The following is a 20,919-nucleotide window of genomic DNA, read 5'->3' as shown; positions in this document are numbered from 1 at the left end:
TTCATTAAGTTAAGCACCCAAGCTTGCATTTCAAATCATGATTTATCTATTTTGAGCTTAAGAACTAGTACAAAAACCTAGAAATAGTACCTACAAAGAGATGGATCTCGCATTCATTCATTATCACATGAAGTAAAAACAATTATGAGCATCCATAAAATAATCTCATAATGTCCGAAGCTAACATCTAATATTAGTTCATCCTTTAGCATTCATTAATAGTAGCACATAAACACATAACATTCAATAACATTTGAAATAAGGTATTTAAACATGCCTCAACCAATTATGATTCAATTTTGGATCACCTACTTGATTAGTTTGGAATTCTATTCTCATGAAAAATCATAAAATGTAAGAACAATTGTGCCAAAAAGAGCATAAAAAGATGATTATCATGCACTAATCATGTTTTTTAGCTCTTTTGGCACAATCATTCTTACAATTTTTTGGCTCAATCTCCAATGGGTTGAGTAAGTTTTATTGTTTTATTATTTGGATTCTGGAATATGGGCTTTGTTTTATCATTGGCTTTGTTCAATTCCTTATTTTAATGAAGTAACAAAGTGGTTTTTAGGGTGGAAAGGACTATATAATAAAGATGAAACTTGAAAAATTGAATGTTGAAATGCTGAAATGAAATCTATCAAGGATCAAACACCTATGGAAGAGTTACAACACAATGTGAAGTTGATTTTAGATATAAACAAAACAAAACAAAAAAAACATGACATAAATCATTCCCCATTTGTTTTGATTGTGGAGAGTTTCATGCAAAAAGATGGTGGAGAGCTCTGCATGAGGGTGGAGAGCTCTAAATGCTGGTGGAAATTTCATTTCTATGCCCTTGTGATTGCTGAATTTTTTTGCCATGCCCTTATGATCTCTGCATTCCATTACCATGCCCTTGGTAAAGATTAGTGGAGATCTCGGATTTCGTTGTTGTGCCCTTGTGATATCTGCATTTCATTGTTGTACTCTTGTGATCTCCATACCCTTGCTCTATGATTTTATTGTTGTGTTGTTCCCTTGTAATCTTTGTACTCTTTTCAGCACTACAACATTTGGGGTCAAATTGTGATGGCAATTTGTGATTAGGGTGTAATTTGTGGTGTTTGGGCCCAAATGTAGTAGTTCTTGCTCTATGGTTTTCTTCAAGGGGAGAAGAGGTACCTATGTAAATATTCTTTTCTTTTCCTTATAAACATGTATCTCTTTATATTTCCCCTAATAGGTTATTAGAGAAGCCTATCTTTATGTGTGTGTGTGTGTGTGTGTGTGTGTGTGTGTGTGTGTGTGTGTGTGTGTGTGTGTGTGTATGTATATGTATATATATATATATGTATATGTATATGTATATGTATATGTATATGTATATTTATATGTGTGTGTTTGTGTCTGTGTGTGTATATACATACACATATATGTGTGTATCTATGTATGTATGTATGTATCTATGTATAGAGAAGCTTCTCTTTATGTATATGTATGTATATATACATACATACACATATGTGTGTGTGTGTGTGTGTGTGTGTGTGTGTGTGTATGTATATACATACATACAAACATACATATACAAAGATTACAAGGGCATGAAAATGACATGTAGAGATATATATATACATACATGCACACCATACATCTGCATATGCAGTTTTCTTACCTTGGAAAATTGTATTTGATCTTTACTCAATCACCAAGACATAATATAATTTGTAAGTACAAATTTCTGCATAATTAGTTTGGTATGAATAGTTTCAATTGAATTTTTCTAAGGAGAGTGAGTCTACTCTTAATGATAATGGCTCCATGTATTGGGTATTTAGAGGAGAGAGACTTATAGAAGATTAGATGTTGTTTATGGATATGTGATGATTCATATGTGATGCCAATATATCCTCCTCCATATTGAATTTCTATATCATCAATTTTCTAGATACAAACCATTGGACTTGGTCGTCTAAAATGGTGGGACTAAGATATAAACCTCAAACAAGGGTTGCATGCTATGGTGGAGTGGGAGGAAGAAGGTTGTGTGAATAGTTGATTGAGCAAGTTGCAAAAAATTACCATGTCAATTGCAAGTAGTTTCATTAATTTGATAAGGGAATCAACTTTTAAAGCGGAATGATCAAAATTGCATGTCCATCTTTATGATAGATGTCTCTATCTCATAATAGAAAATTACCTTAGATGACAAGCAAAAAATTATTAAATATATGGAAAATCAGAAGAACATTCACCTATAATATTTTTGAAGGACAAAAATATAATTTGGTAGAAAAAACCATGAGCTATGTGGCTCCACATTGTGGCTATTCCACTACCCAATAGTGGAAACTCTTCATGTTAAATATGAAGATCTTGAAATTAAAAAAGATAACTATCAGATATTTATATTTTTGTTTTAGTGATAAAAAAATATATAGTCTAATTTTAAGAAAAATAATAGTCTTAAATGTATATGATTAAATAAAAGAAATAAGAGTACTAGTTGTATCTGTATAATTCTAGTATTACTGATTATGTTAAACAAAATGTTCAATAAAACAAGTATGAAGTAACATAAATGGATCATCTGATTGATCCTATTATGACTTAATGTGAATGCATCCAATCATTACCTAGATGATATTATGCACAAGATCTTTAGTCAATCACCAAGAGCTAATATAATCTATAAGTACAAATTTTAACATACTTAGTTTGGTATGAATAAATTTTACTAAATGAAAGGATAATTGTTTATGTGAATTCAAGACATGAATGCTTAATTTAATTTAGCACAAGTGCTATGCAAGTGTGTATGTATGCATGTAAAGCAGTTCACATAGTGAACTGATTTACATGCATACATGCAAATATACATACAATCATCATAATTAGTTATCCTTGAATCTAAAAAAATCTATTATATATGAACAAGAGATACATGTTTAGAAGGAAAAGAAAAGAACATTTGCATAGGTACCTCTTATCCCCTTGAATAAAATCGCAGAACAAGGCCACAGAGATCATAAGGGAACAACAAAAAAATCCTAGATCTCCACTAATCTCTACTAATGTTCAGAGGTCTCCACCCTTGTTCAGAACTTTCCACCCTCTTTTGCGCATAGCTCTCCACAATCAATCAAGACAAATGGGGAATGATTAGTGTCATGTTTTCTTTTCTTTATTGTTTATAATCCACTATCCACTATCCACAAGACCGACCTCTATACATACATACATACATACATACATACATACATACATACATACATACATATATATATATATATATATATATACATATATATATATATATATATATATATATACATATATATATATATATATATATATATATATATATATATATATATATATATATATATATATATATGCATACATACATGAAAACAACAAATCACTTTCTAAGAGTTTATAATTGTTCAAAAAAATTAATGTTTTACAAGAAAATGCATCTGAATAACTATTAGCTTAGAAGCAAGAACATAGTGTTGAAACAATACAAAAAGTATTTGGCATAAGAGGTCTATAAGTGAGGGTGTTGACCAATCTTAAAAACTTGAATGCTAAAATGAAAGCTATCAATGATAAAAACACCTATGCCATAGTTACAACACATTGTGAAGTTGACTTTAGATAAGGTAGTGGAAGTTATTCAAAAGTTTGATAATCAAAATTTAAGGCACAAGAGCAAAGGAGAAGGAGCAGCTTTAGAAAGAGGAGTGGCTTTAGAAGAGACTACACAACATAATTAACAATTACACAACATAGAGGCTATTATGGCAGCCACTAGATAGAATCAAGGAAAGTGTTGTAGTAGGTACTATGATATTGGAAACAATAGTTAAATTGGTGTAGTTGTCAATTAATTGGGTTGATTACTTCATTATTAAATGATCCAATGGTAATGTTAGTCATTATTTTGATATACATGAAAACATTATTATTATTCATTATTATATATACATACATACATGAAAATAACAATGTACTTTCTAAGAGTTCATAATTGTTCAACAAAATTAATATTTTACAAGAAAATGCACCTAAAGAACTATTAGCTTAGAAGCAAGAAAATGGTGTTGAAATACTATAGAAAGTTCTTAACATGAGAGGTCTACAAGTGAGGGTGTTGACTATTCATGAAAACTTGAATGCTAAAATGAAAGTTATCAATGCTCAAACACCTATACCAGAGTTACAACATAGTGTGAAGTTGATTTTAGATAAGGTAGAGGTAGATATTCAAAAGTTTGATGATCAAAATTTAAGGCATGAGAATGAAGGAAAAGGAGCAGCTTTAGAAAGAGACTATTATGGAAGCCACTGGATAAAATCTACAAAAGTGTTGTGGTAGGTACTATGACATTGGAATCACTTGCAAGTTTCTTTGAGAATTTACAATCCAAATATCAAATGCTTATAAGAGTGTTTCAAGTATTGGCACAGTCTCCCTATGATGATCCCAAGTATCAAATTCTTATAAGAGTGTTTCAAGGTTGGGAACCACTTCAACATCCTGTGCATGGTTTAGAGGTAATGTCATTGTGGTAGAGGCTTCTGCAAGGGAATGAGCCTTGTGATTATGGTATTTACACAAAAGCAAAACTTGCTTCTTGAACTCGTTACACTCAACTCTTCACTAAAGTTATTCTTTAATACCTTGCATATATGCAATTTTATCACCTTGGAAAACTATATTTGATCCTGCTAGTTGGGAATAGCTAATTGTTCATTTTATTGTACCTAATTTGATGAAAGTTCTACAAGAATTTTTAATCAACCCATCTAATCAACAACTAGATCCATTTAATTGGTTATGGCTAATTTCTTTCTAAAAATATCTGATATGATATGTTTTTGTAAAATTTCTTACAAACTTTGCCTAGTTTTCCTAGTCTACTTTATTTTTGTGGATGATCTTTAGGTAAGTCACTTAGCATGGGTTAAGTGAGTTTTTTTTGGATTCTAGAATATGTATACAACTGGATCAATTTTTTTGTTGTGCTACGATGTAATAAGCACCTTTAAAAAGATCTCTAAATATACATTTTTAGAAGGAGATATAAAGAGATACATGTTTAGAAGGAAAAGAAACCAACATTTACATACCCTTGAAGAAAATCACAGAGCTAGGGCATGGAAACAAAATCCCAAACCAAGCTCACAACACGACAATGAAATCGTAGAGCAAGGGCATGACATGGCAACAAAATCATAGAGCAAGGGCATGACACCAAAATCATAGAGCAAGGGCATGGAAATAAAACACAAAGATGACAAGGGCATGACAACCAAATCATAGAGCAAGGGCACAACAACAAAACATAGAGATCACAAGGGCATGATAACCAAATCACAAAGCAAAGACACAATAATGAAATGCATAGATCACAACAACAAAATTGTAGAGTTAGGACATGATAATTAAATGCAAAGATATATCATAAGAATTAAATGCACCAAGCATAAGGGCACGATGACATTTAGAGCTCTCTACCTTTGTTGGGACTTCTCCACCTTCTTTCATGTGCAACTCTCCACAATCAAAACAAATGGAGAATGATTTATGTCGTGTTTTTTTTATATATACTTATGCAAACATTGAAATTATGATGATTACATTGGTATTGTGATGGTGTCAGAGAAAATTGCAAAAAAAAAAAAAAAAAATCACCACAAATTAGATTGTCATCACGAATTGTCATCATAATTTGACCCCAGATGTTGTAGTATTTGGAGCATCCATACTTTTGGATTCAAGGATTCAAATCCTCCACAAGGAGTTCAACATAAGAAAGGCGAATAGTTATATTTGCTTTTTTTATACATATTGCAATTTCAATTACATTTCAAGGTTGATTCCAAACTGGGGTTTGACCAAGGTAAACAACCCAGCCAAACATAAAACCATTTTCTTGTAGGTACAGGTACATGATAGTGAATTGAAGTTCAGATTTGGATACCTTTTTTGGCAAACTTCTAAGATTCACAAACAATTTTTTTGTCAAAGTAGTGCAGGTCAAGGTCAGAAATGAAGGGGTAAGATTGTGCCATGTTATCTGGGTCAAAGTTGACCTAACCTTAGGGAGACAAAAAAATTTTGGGTTTTCTTTGTCTTGACATTTCCAATCCAAAGTAAGTTGTAGAATTCCCTGAAACTGTGCACAGACATAAGAAATTAGCATTTTCCAAATTTTCCCTACTTTGTGGTTAGTATTTACCTTTTATTCATTCAAGTTTTCAGGTACATACTTTCTATAGTAGATTATAGGATTTCCTCCTTTCTTCATATTCTCCATCATTTGATTCATTTGTGCCTTGATCACTTCTTTGTGATTAATCAATTTGGATCTTTCCTTTTGAGAATTTGGATTAAGGATAGGTCCTATATTCCCCCTCTTACATCATATATTAACTATCATACCCACATTTATTCTATACAATTACAAACATCTTTTCCTTCTCATTTAGACCATAAAACTACCATATTAGATTCTCATACCCCTTGTAAGAAGACACCCAACATGAGAAGTAAAATAAATAAGAGGCTAAAAATATCCTATTCATAACCTAAATTTTTCTAGAAAATGATGGAAATTCAAAAATCCTAACTCATATTGTTAGGATCAGAAGGACAAAAATAAAAAGTACATGCAAATATAATCAATATAAAAAAAAATGAACCAAGAAAATGAAAACATAAGACGCAAAGATTTAACATGGTTCATCCAATCCCTAGGCTATGTCCACCAAACAACAAGTCTACTATTTGTATTATCTAGTGATTGCAACATAATTACCATTTGCAATCACTTGTGACTCAATACCACCAAAAGAAGCTACTATCCCATCATACATTATGAAATCCTTGACCCTAAGCTAATTTATACAAAAAAAATGCTACTTACAAAATCAGGGCTATAATATTCAAAGCAATAGAAAAATAGGTTTCAACACCTTTTACAATAATAAAGCCATTTGAGTTTTTTGGGGCACTTGCCCCTAAAACCCCCGCAAGGGCACTACCCCTTGACCCCACCCTATATTGAGATAGGGAGAACGCCTAGGGCTCTACCCCAAGACCCTGCAAGGGGCATTACCCCTTAACCCCATCTTGGGTGCAGTACCACCAAACCCCCTTAGAAAAATCTAGGGGGGAATTATGCTAAATAAAGTTGGGAAAAATTAATCTTCAAGTCTAATTAGGCTCCACATAACAACAATCTCCCACTTGGAGATTAATCAAACTCCACAATAATAACCTCCCACTTGGATGCTAATCATAGCACTGGTAAACTTATAGCTCCCACTAGAATGTAAAGTCACCCTAGACTCTATTGTTCTTTTATTCTTTTCAACCTAGAAGAGAACTGAAGCTAAAATGGAGTTCAACTTCTCTTGTATCACTAGCATAAACATATCTAGTGTTAATAATCCATCATCCTATTATGATTTCACAATGCATGCCTAATTTCTCCTATAATTGGGGACCCCCTAGTATAATTTTTAGGTTTTTAAATCTCTATTCTAGGGTCTAAGTCTTTTTTGAAGGTTTTACCTAGTGTCTCAGCCTAATATGACCCTCTTCCTAAAACTCTAGTTCTTAAAATTTGGAGATTTTTTAGAGAAAAGTGAGTTTGGTAGTTGAGGTTGTGCACTAGTGCACATAGTGCACCTAGTGCACCCTTCAAGGTGTGCCAGTGTGCTAAATGCATTAATATGGGAATACTTCCCTTTGAAAGTGTGCACCTATGCACATGCATAGGTGCACACCTTCAAAGGTGAACTCCATCCTAAGCCTATAAAAGCCTAGGACCCATCCCTCCTCCCATCTCATTTCATCTTTGAAATATTTACCAAGTGCACCTCCACACCTTGTGAGGAATGCTTCATCCCCTGCACATACACACACAAACATGTTAAAACAACTATGAAAAGGTGTGAATCTCGCACACCTATCCAAGGTGCATAAGGTGCACACCTTTTTTTTCTGAAAAACATTAATTAAAAACTTTTTTATAAAAACAAACACTTCAGCTAAGTGAAAGGTGTGCATGTGTGAACCTATCCAAGGCAAAGCATCCCCACACACAAAGTAAGGGTGCATGCATAGTGCATCCCACAAGGTGTGCTATGTGCACACTCTTTTATTTAACACTTAGCCTGCTCTTACATTTTAAGGGTAACCACTAAGAGCACTCCTCAAGGTGTGTTATGTGTGTACCCTAAGTATTGAAGGTGTGCTAAAGGGAAAAGGTGCACCTAGCACACCCTTAAGGTGCACAAGGTGCAAAAAAGTTTTGTCCATTAGAGGTGTAAAAATAGGTTTTTTAGGTGTTTTGTGAACAATTTTAAAGATTTAGGGTTTCTAGGTCATTTTGAAAAATAACTAGGGTTTTTTTAATTAATTTTTTCAACCTTCTAGACTAATGGATGTTTATTTTGTGTAGATAAAATGAGTTCCTCCTCGTCCTCCCTCACTACAAAGATGGCTCCAAAACTAGTGGTCTTCAAATTTCAAGGTGTTTCATCAAAGTCACCCTTCCAGGATGCTCATTCAAAGATCTGAGACATTCAGTTAGGCCATATTGATTCAAATGTATTCTTAGTCCTATGCAACAAACCAACTAAGAGGCCTTCAATGGTATCTACACACATCAGATTAGGGTTAATAAACATAGCTTCACACTTATTTTAGTACAGTCATCTGAGTTGATTATGGCATTGGCAAGGAATTATATTTAAAAGGAGAGAGTTGTGAAAATAATAACTAGAGATATCATCCTAGATCTAAGGCCCAAGAATATAGAGAAATTATTTCATCTTCCAAGGGTAGATCAATACATTAGTTTGACATACCATCAAGTAAAAAGGTGGTATAGAGAGCATGAACAAGAAGCCTCTGAAATTATTCAATCCTTGTATCTCATTGATAAGACTCCTCTTGGGTGAAAAATTTGCAAAGTAGATGTGATAAGAGTCTATATAAAAGATGGCATCAGACATTCCATAGTGCTCTTGAAAAAAATCATGGGATTACTAGTAGCGGGGTACTTAAACATATAGATGGTACACTTTATTGAAACCATCAGAATGACAAAGATGCTAATTGATTGGGCCTTAACTCTTAGTAAGAATTTAGATGAATAGTTGGTGGTGGTAAAAAATGATCAAAGGTTTTACATGACATCTTATTTGGTGTATCTATTAGTTGCAAGAGCAATAGATTATCTGGGGTTCTTCAAAAGAAGCAACTTGCAAGATGTTAATGCATGGTCTTATGTGGTATACCCCTAGCTAGTGAGGAAAAATCTCTCTGATCATAGCAAGGAATACAAAATAGTGAATGATTCTTTCATTTTTACAATCATCTAATTCATTGATGGAGATTATGAAAAAAGGATGTTAGAAGAGGCAACAAAAAATATTACAAAAATAGGTGCCGACTACATCCAATTTAAGACGTTCACTTATTTGAGGGTAGTGGATACAACTATAAATCCAAAGAACTCCCTAGGTATCCATGTGATAGACTTATATTGCTAGATATTTTACATCAACTCTCATCTACATATGAAAGAGTAAGGAAGCAACATAAGAAGACCTAGGTATGGCCCATCACTATAGGTCCATTTGGTGTTATACAGAAGCAGGATATCATGACTTTTGAGTCAGAATGGGATCAATATCCCTTGGAGGATTATAACTCCCCTCATCTCTATTTTGATAACATTGGCAGAGTTCAATACTTGGGAGGAAAATAGTTCCAACATGAAGATTCCATAGAGGAGCATTGGATGAATGTAGTAGATGACTACGAGATTTGAATAAGGGATTATTGTAGGATGACTCTTTATTTGGTAGGAAGTGCCCTAAAAATGAAGGTCTCATTAAAGGTTGTGTAGCAAGATACTAAAGAGATCTTAGATACCTTATATAATAGAGATAAGATATATGATCAGCCTATCATGAATGCAGAGATTGATATAGAAGAAAATGTAGATACCAATCATAGGGTGAGGCATATCATCTAGTTAACCAAGGAATGGATTAAGAGACCATTCAAGCTAGATCTAATTCCAAAAACAAAAAAAATCCAAGCTACAACCCACCCAGTGAAAGGTAGAGGAGTGAAAGTGATAGTGCCAACATTCACAGCTCAATCTCCAATAAGGCAAAAAATAGTGCATTAGCTTGATGGAGAAGTTGGATACTTCAGGGAACAAAAGGGTAAAAGGAAAAGAACTTCACCTTAGCAAGCTGATCTTGAAGAGGATGCAACTCAAGCACCTGAGAGCCAAGGGGTAGAGAATGTAGAGGCCACCCATACCTAGGATAATCCAACAATGCCACTACCAGAAAAAGGGCAAGAAGCTGAAGAAGAAGCATAAGAAGTGTCTATGCCTGCCCAAGAGGAAGAATCCTCTCCGTCAACTCCCAAGAAAAGAAAGATGAAAACTCTAATTAAAAGGACAAGGAGACAAAAAGTGATAAGAAAGGTTATTCCTTTTCTATCAATTCCAAAAATTATTCTTGAGGAAGAAGAATAAGCTGATGAAGACTAAGAGGATAACCTTCCATTGAGTTAAAGGAATCGGCTTGCTAGGGGTACTAAGGTGAAATAGGGAAGGAGATCCATGATAACACCACCATCCATTCCTACATAACCTCTTTAGGTTACAACTTTAGAGGATGAGTTACAACAATGGATTGATGAGCAAGAGGATCAAGGGGTTGATGTCTTTAAGATATCAAATTTTTATTTCATGCCTATAGGCACTAAACTTGTAGGAGATCAGATAAGGGATACACTAACAAATCAACCTCTATAAGAGGATTGGAGTCAATTTCCACCTTAGCCACAAGGACCTTTAATTGCTTCACCATCACCAAGTCAAGATTTGTCTTGCTTAGATAAAGGTTGAGTTACTCCTCTCCCTCTTGATAATGAAGAATAGGTACAACCTAAATAGGTAGAAGAGCCACAACAAAGAGTTGCCAATGAAGTATCAAAGGAGGGGAAAATAGATAAGGAACCTCAATAGACTTCCCAAGATACAGAGGTGAGATTTATGGACTCAACACATATAGAGATGTCTAATATAGATCTCTCACAAAAGAAGAAGACTCTAGAGAGGAGTGATAAAGAAAAGGGCCTAGCAGTACAAGTTCCCTCCTCATCTAAGAATAAGTATCATATGGTAGATACTCCAAGATGGTTCAGAAAAGAGGTGATGGTTAGACACAAAAGGTAGTTGTATTGTACTAAGGAAGAGGGAATGAGAGAATTAGTTGAGGCTCTCAAGAAACCTAAGCCACCCACTGGTTATGCATGAACATTGGCCTTTGTTATGAGTAATCAAAATTAGGACTTTTTTGCCCATGTTGTTATTCCTCCTCCACATGTAAATATTGAAGATTTGACACCAAAATATTATCAAATCAAAGAAGTCTTTCTTGGAAAACACACTATGGATACTACCAAATTGATGGTCACTATAGGAATCAAAGAAGTTTCTAGGCACTTAGAATAGGATGATTCTGAATCGTTAAACCTTTGAAAGAAGAATGAACTCCTAAGAGGTTATTTGCATGATGTAGTTGGTCCATTGGATCCCAAAAATACTTAGGATACTTTAGGTACAACACTCAATAAGGCAGATAAGGATAATATACAATTAGATCCATTTTTTAAGGCTTATCAGCAATGGTAGGAAAGTTTTGAAGAAAACGGTATGTAGATTATACAAGGAAATATTAAACTACTACACCACATGAAAAATAATGCAAATAAGTTGGTTGCTATATAGAACAAGGATTTTGGGTTAATGGATGAAGTACATACCTATGGAGATGACCTTCAAGCATTGTAGTCAATAAAAGGTAAAAGGTATTAGATGTTGATGGATATATATACAATAGATGAGTTAGATAAGATAGATGATTGGATTGAGAAGATTGTAGATGGTAATAAATTAATGGAGACATTACATGTGGATATTCATAAGCTCAAGGATCAAACCCAATAGTAGAGTTTGGAAGTAGAGAGACATGGCAATCATGCTTGCCTTGACATTTTTGAAGATGAGTCAAGGGATAGACTTATGACTATGCAAGCAATTCTAGAAAAATTCTGAAAGACTATTGAAGAAGCTTCCACTAATGTAGATATTAGAAAAGTATTTAAGACCAAAGAAGTATTGCTAGAATTGGATGTAAAATTGGGAGATTTCGTAGAGACTTGAATAGAGGTGGGAAATTATTGACAAAAGTTAAAGGATAAATATGAAGCTTTAGATTTTCTAGATGCAACCCAAGTGACAGAGATCATAGAGAAATTCAAGAGAAAATACCTAGACATAGCTCTAGTATGAAGGGGAAGAAAACATAGAAGCTAGAATTTCAGTTTTGATACTTAGTAAAATTTTGCATATTTTGAACATGTCAACAAAGGTGAGCATCTCCCAAGGTGTGCAAGGTGTGCAAGGTGCACTTCTCCAAAGATAAGATAGAAGTTTTTGAATAATTCAGAGGTGTGCCAACAATTAACTACCATTTCTAATTTTAGAGATTTCCATACATCAGAAATGCATTCTAATGGCAATTTAACTCTTACAAAAATCTAGAGAATGTGTGGCTTCTATTTTTGGCATCTCCAAAGACTCTTACATCATTTAATGGATTTCTTCTTCTTATTTTCTCATGTTTTCTTTGTTTTAATACATGTAAAGGCTTATGAACCTATTAAATGATATAAAAAAGGGTGGAGTCTTGCTTAGCACTAGTTAGAGAGTTAGTGTGTACATAAATAGATTTGTTTTATTAGTTTAGAAGCATATATTTTTCTAAATGAATCTCTCACTCTCAACACAAATTGAGGAGAATATTTCCTATAAATTTAGGAATGTAACATGTATTCCAGGTCATTATTTTGATGCAATAATATATGCTATTTGTGCTCTCATTCAAAGTGTAGTTATTGTTGCCTAAGTGTGTTATATTTTGTGAATGTATCTTCATGGAGTGTAATGGAGCCAATAGTTTTATTTTTTTATTTTGATTGAGAGGCCTTTTAATTCTAGTGTTTGCCACATGTTTACAAATTATAATGATGTACTTAGTTGGAGAAGAGATCACCATATTCTTCTTACATAGCTTTTTTGTCTGACATGAGCACACTTTACATGGCCTTGCTATCTATTGAAAAGTGAAACATGTTATAGTTACTAAATTCCCATCGACAATTGCATCAGTGGAATTAAGGAAGAGCTACTCCTATTTTCATTGGTTACCCACTAATCTTTTCAAAAGCTTAACTCGCAAACATGTTGTTTCCGTAGCTTATGTCTGTTAGGAATTTAAATTTCAAGTCATTTGCTTAAACTTCTTGTTACCTTATCTTCGTTATTTTCTTTTACAAACACTTGGTTAATTTAGGAATTCATATAGTTGCATAGTTAAAACTACATTCATTATAAATAGAAAAATACATAAATATATTTCTTTTTGTGTGCTTATTCTTTTGAGATAGCAAGTAGATTCAACATCTTATCCAAAATTGGTCAAAACCAACAAAGTCCTTTGTGCGAACACTCACATTTATCTTCTACTAAGCAGATTCTAGTAGGTCACAAGATCACTCGAAACCTTGAAGTTGACCCCAAATCAGCTTTTCTAGAGAGGAGTTCAAAAGAATTCATGTCATTAAGCACTGTCCAAAATCATAGCTCAATAGAAGTGGCACTAGAAGGGGGGCCACAAACATTTGGAATAGAAGAAAGCAACTTGCAATTTCAAAATTTTGCATGTTTCGCAAGTTCAAATTTTTTTCTAAACTTTTACTATTCCAAGGTGCACAAGGCTCCAAGGTGCACCATATTTTTGAGAAAGTGTGCTTCTGCAGAGGTGCTCTTTTTCCAGAATTGACACAAACTAGAAGATCTTGATTTATCATCTCCATTTTAGTGAGCTTTAAGATCTTCACCTGGTACACATGAATTCCTCAAACTTAGCCACTTTTGCAAACCTTGTAGTAATAAAAGATTCCCTCAAATTCTACCACTTCCCTTCAACATTTCATCATCTTCTTCAATTCTACCTCTACAACAACCACCTATTATTCCATCAAATCCTTCAATAGCCTTTTTTAAAATGTTGTAGATTCACCAATCAACTTGATAGGAGTACTAATCAATGACCTTCCTAAGAATCCTGAGAATTTTTGCCCAAGGTTAATTTATGGAGAGACAATTAGAATAGTCAAAGATCACATCAAGGTATTCAAGGAAATTTGCAACCAAAAATAGATTGCTAATGAGGATGTGGTTCTTTGTTTATTCCTCTACTCATTGGGAGAAGTTACTTTTAATTGGTATGTCAACTTACTGCTAGGATGCATCAAAGACTAGGATACTTTTGAAAAATTATTCTTGGAAAAATTCAAAACTTTCATCAACCTAGCTATGATACATCATCAATTCATATCAATCAAAAGGGACCTAGCCAAGATGGTTTCATGCTGCAAACATCACTTTCATATGGCATACCACAAGTGGAAACACCATACACTATAGCAGTTGAAGTTGCTATTCAAATTTATCTAAATTCTATGGACCATCTAACGATCATTTTTCTAAGAAGACTTCTTATGACAAATATTGACACATTGAAAAAAGTCTTCTTGGAAGCGATTACTTTCACAAAGTAGGCCAATCCTAATGGGGGAGGATTGATGCCCCTAGCACAAGCTATTACTACAATACTGACATATCTTGTTGGAACACCATCGATGCCTAGCTAGTCCATACCAATGAATCCAACTCCATTACAGTAGGCACCTACTCCACAAGTATCAACTTTAACATACCCAGGATATGAACCTCCAAAAGTTGCCTTCTTTGATAAAAAGGTAGCAAAATCCATTAAAATAGAGAATAATGTTGCATATGAGCTTAGCCAAATGAAGAAGACCATGTCATAAATCATTAATGAGTTGACCTAGTTGAGATTGTCACAAGGGCCAAGTAACAAATTTCACAGAATAAATCCTAGTCCCTATAACAATAACAACTATGGTTAGAACTACAATAGGAATTGTAGTGGAAACAACAATGCAGGAAACAATTATAATCCTCTTGATCACAACAATAGATTCCAGAGACTGAATTGAAAATGGAATACCGGTCTGAACAATAGAATTATTCTTATAGATAATAACAATAATAATGCCCTGTATGTGGACATCAATCAGTATGACAATAATCAGAGTGTACCAAATGATGATGGCACATACTACAATGGAAATCAGCAAGTAAATCAAAATCTAATGGGCAATAATAATGGGTCTCCCATGAAATTCAATACTATGGTGCTAGAATCCTATGATTCTTCATAGAACAAAGGAATGGAACAACCAACCAATGAAGAATTATCTTTTCCATTTAGTTAGGAACTAGATATTCAACCTGAAGAAATGTTTTCCTTTTGGAATAATAATCAAAATACCTACAACTTGTGAAGTCAAAAGGAACCTATGGCTGATGGTATTCCTCCCACATTAAAAACATATCCTCCCAACCCAAGAGTAACTTACAATCTAGTACCTATCAAGCCCCCATATGGAGGACAACAAAATTAGAATCAAGGAAATGTGCCTACAATCTTGAAAAATCTCACTTGGTCTAATGAAAATTATACTATGGTAGAAGATTTGAAATGAATGAAGACCACCATTTCAATGTTTGACATGCTACAAAACTATCCCCATCAATAAGAAGCACTGATGAAAACTTTGGATCATACAAAGGCACCCCATAGTATGAATATTGTTCCTCAAAAGATAGTATCTCAACAAGTCAATGTTTCAGAGGCAATCCCAACTATGTTTAAAGACAAGGTTGAGGTGCCCCCATTTTTTCTTAGCATTAGATATATTGGATGAATCTTCACAATTTACTAATTGATTTAGGAGCTTCTTGTAATGTTATGCCACTTTTGATAGCACAAAGGTTGGGAGTTACTCCTTTTCCCTCTAATCAAATAGTGATACAATTGGATAAAATGGAAGTAAAGGTAATTGGGGTGTTGAAAGGTGTTCAGATACAATTGTAAATTGATCCCCAAATTTAAGACATCATTGATATACATGTGGTTGAGATTCTAGAAATATATGGATTTCTATTAAGTAGAGAGTGGACGAAATGTTTGAGAGGATGGTTTTCAATGGATTTTACTCAACTATGGTTACCTTGGAAAGGTTTGATTAATAAGATAAAGACTGATGTAGAGCAAAAATTGAAAATGATGATTACAAAATATAATGCACCAATTGAGGTGAAATTCATAAAATCTGATCTAGGCTCTTACAAAGTGATGGCTTTTGACATGATTTCAATCCCAAAGAAAGAGGTCATAACACAATTCATAGAAAACATAGTGGCCAACTTACAATGCTTAGGAGAAGAGGCTAACCCTAGTATTTTGCTTCTCCTAGGATTTGCAAATTACATAAAATTAGTCATTCAAAGTTTGAATGTTCACATTGCCAAGAAGCAGTTGCTAAATTATTAATGTAGATAATGGAAATAAAGAGTGGTAATGCTCCAAAAGAAATATCCATAGAAAATTAAAGTTCTACAAACGTATATGAATCCATGGAAAATATTGAAGAGGAAATTGAAGATCTCAATGCATCATACAATGATACCTCTTTAGGTGGTGGCAGTTGTCTTCTCCCCCACCAGGAATGATCAAAGTTCAAAGAAGGAGATGATACATAAAGGGTCAAGGTTGGACTTCAGTATTCACTCATCCTAAACCTAAATTGGATGAAATTATAGAATTAATTGTGGAAATTTAAGACAAACATGACAAACATATGTTTCTTGTATCAAGGAGTAACAATGGAAAATCATCAAGTCCACCCCATGAGAGATTATAGTAGATCTCCAAGAAATAATCCTTTTAGGCCCAAGTAAAGGAAAAGATAAGGATGAACAAGTATAAATTTAGGAAGCCCAAAGAAGATCCAATCTGGACACTCTACTTCAACAACTTCAAATGCAAATTGGGGGTTGGTGTAGGTATTGAGTTAATTAACCCAAAAGGTATGTCTTTCTATGTAGAATATAGGATATTGATTATAGTTCAGATGTACTAATAATGTTACAGAGTATGAAGTGTTGATCTGAGGACTTCTTTTCATATTGGGAAAGGAATCACATCTCTCATAATCGAGGGAGATTCCCAATTGGTTATAAGACAAGTGAATTCAGTATACTCTTGCAATGATAGGAGGTTGCTTGCTTATAGAAGAAGAGTGTGGGATCTAATGGATTACTTTGAAGCTTTGAACATAAAGTCCATTCCAAGGAGGAAAAGTATGGTAGCAGATGCTCTTACCATTTTAGCTAGTGCATTACAGCTGATCGAGAGAACAAAATTGAAAAGATTTTTAGTGGAATTGGTTGTTGCCCCGTCTATCCTTGACAATATTACAAACTTCTAAGTTTTTCAAGATGATCAACATATACTCAAATTTATCATGTGCAACAACCACTTTAAAGGGAAAGAGATTGATGACACTCCAAATTACAAACCTAAGGATGATGAACTTGAAGAAGAAGATGGGATTCTCAATTTGAAAACCAATACTATTTCTAAGGGAATGGTTGAGTTGGAGTGCATTTTTTATCATGATGAGTCAAGATTTAACAAGAGAATGGTCAAAGAAAAGGGGATCGAAGAATGTGATTCATATAATCTAGGTACCAATGAAGATCCTAAAATGGTAAGAGTTGGCAATGTTGGTATTATTGTATTTTTCATTAGTGACAACACTTATTCAATTTTGTATGGTTAACAAGCTCATCATTCAATTTCCAATGTTTACCAAGCAATCCAGTGATAACCATGTTTCACAATTCACATCGAGCATTCCTGAAGCTACCAAGTGAATATAAATAGTGTCTAGTCCAACAGTGTTCACCGAGAAGATAGTGGTTATCGAGCTTCATAGTGTCTATCAAGTCATCAGTTTGTGTGATGTGAAGCCAGTGTCTACCGAGTGATGGAATGAGCAGTGTTTACCAAGTTCTAGTAAGGTAAACAAAGTAATCAATAGCTACTAAGTCTCCAATGGTTACCGAGTTTGAAGCTACATTGTGTGATCAGTATGGACTGAGCCTCTACTTCTAACAGGTACATGATGATGCCATGTAATGTAGTAGATGCCGAGAATTAGAAGTTCACCAAGTTAGCTTATAGAACTCAAGTTTCTACTATTTGGCTAACTCAGTAATATTTTGTTTGCTTGCGTTTTAGCTGACATTGTAATTGTAAATATTGGAATGGTATATATGTAATGTATTATATCATTTGAAATGTGTGTATGAATGAAGGTATATATGGATTTATGGATATGTAATGTTTTGAGAAGAGTGAATGCAAATCAACAACATAGCATAGTATTCAGCAAGGTCTATAAGGAGCAATAAAGTTATATCAATAACAAGAGGTGATCTATGCTTCAAGATCTAATCAGCAATCAAGTTGTAAATTAGATCCAATATTTCATCCTTATAGGTGAATCAGTTTTCTAAATCCTTTAATAGGGTAGACTTAACAATCTTTCTTTAAATCTCTTAACAGAGTGCATACTTTATTATATGTTTGTAAAACCTCTAACAAGGTGGATCTAGCAATCCGAATTGCTCTTAATAGGGAAGATCATTAGATGTGGCCAATGTAAGCCCTAATAGGCCAACTTTATACTAAAATAGTGAAGTTTTGTGGGTATCATCCCCACCCCAGTTTTGCTTTCTATTTGGAAGGTTTCTAAGTCACAAAATACTGTGTTTATGTGTAATGAATGTTTATCTTTCTCATGCATGCAGTAGATTAGATGAATGAATGGTGAATGGATTAAGTACTAAATTAATTTAAATTTTTTTAAGTTACTTATTCACCCCTCCCCTCTCAGTAACTTAGCTAGTCTTGATTATTTCCAACAATTGGTATCAAAGCATTGTGGTTCTCAAGATAAAGCTTGACAGCTTAGTAAAGTTCAAGGATAATGGAGACATTTAGACTTCACAAAGCTATTGATAATGAGAAGCTAGATCTGGAGATGGCCATAGTTCAACTTAAGGAAGAAAAAGAGCATCTTTCCCAATCCCTAAAAAGAAGGAAGGAACATGAAAAACAAATGAATGACCACTAGTATGTTGAAGAAAAGATTGAAGACTTTTTCCCCTTAAGCAGTTTAGATGAAGCAAATAAGGCAATCAAAGAACTCCTGGAAAAGAATGGCTCTCTACAAGAAGAGGTAAGAAAATTGAAAAGAGAACAAGAAATTCAGTCAATAAGATTGTGTGAAATTTTGGAACAAAGGAATAAGGCAAATGAATACTTGGAGACAAGAAATAATGCAACTCAAAGTCAATCCCTTCAGCAAGAAAGTCTTATCAATCAACTCTTCAATGCAAATGAGGAAATCATAAATCTGAGATCTGAAAATGAAAGTTTAAGGAATGATTTAATCACTGAAAGATAGATTAATGAAAAATTGAAAGCTTATCTAAATTTTGAAAAGTAACTCGATGAAAGGATAATGAAATCTCAACTGCACATGGATCAATTGAATCAGCAAAGTGAGCAGAATCTCTATAGGCAACAAGGTAAAGTAGGACTTGGATACAAAGAAGAAGGTGAATCTTTCAAACAAGGTGCCCAAAGAAATCAAAGACCTACTTGTAATCACTATGGTAAGTTAGGTCATACATCAAACAAATGTTGGAGCGATGGAAAGGAAAAATTCAATGAAAAATGCTACAATTGTAGTTAGAAAGGTCATAAAGCTAATGAATGCAAGGAGAAACCAAAATTTGAAGGTAAATGTCACAAATGCAAGAAACAAGTTCACAAGGCATCTGAATGTAGATCTAAACCATTTAATTAGCTAAAAAAATTATCAAGGCAATATTTGGTTGGGACTACAATAATTGGTGTAGATGTCACTATTGTGGAGAATATGGACACATTGGCATAAACTGTGCAAGGCATCACTTGAGAAAGAAGGATACAATAGTAAGATGTTAGACATGCACTAAGCTTGGTCATATAGCTAAGAACTACATGAATATAGGTAGAATTGAAGATGAAAGGAAAGCTAAAATTGATAATATCAGGAAGTAGAGGAGATAGCAGTGGATTCCCAAATCTACTAAACAAGCCAATTCAAATGATGGTCATGTCACTCAAGAAGTGGGTGACTCCACCATTTCCAATTAGATTCTTAAAGGAGAAATTAGAACTATATCATCAAGTCATATCTTGAGAAGTTCCAAATAAAAGGAAGCAAAAGATACAAATTAGTATTTTAGATATAGAGGGATCACATGAAATCTAGTTATACCGAGCAAGGTTAGTCATAGACTCAATCAAGCTAGGTGGGGAGTAATAAAAATTTTGTTCGATCACTGAGTCACAAGCTTCTGCCAAGCACAGTGAGTGGATGACAGTCTATCATGCACTATGTCATTATTGTACCAAGCATTAATGGAGAATTTTCATCAAAACGAGAAAAATTTGACTTCATTTTTTCACTGTGACTTCAGAATACTCAGAGCAGAGTGATTTCCAAGTACATCCAAGCAATCTGGAGAAAATTTGTAGTAAAGATTTGTTCAAAAAAAATTCTTTCATTTACTAAGTAGCCATGGCATCTAGAAGCAGTAGCAGTAGTAAGGCAAAAAGAGGATTTGAAATGTTGGTTAAAGCTATGGAATGGAAAGTGTCAAACTTCAAGATAGTACCAGCAGTTGTAGAGTCACTTGACCCAAATGTAGCTCAATCACAAATTCCTCCAAAGGTACTTCTTATTAATAATATTTGCACTCATTT

This window comes from Cupressus sempervirens, chromosome 7, assembly GCF_028749045.1.
Source record: "Cupressus sempervirens isolate cs-2001-9-10 chromosome 7, ASM2874904v1, whole genome shotgun sequence".
In the NCBI taxonomy this organism is placed as follows: domain Eukaryota; kingdom Viridiplantae; phylum Streptophyta; class Pinopsida; order Cupressales; family Cupressaceae; genus Cupressus; species Cupressus sempervirens.
The sequence above is the reverse complement of the archived record's forward strand: the minus strand, read 5'-3'. Positions refer to the sequence as shown.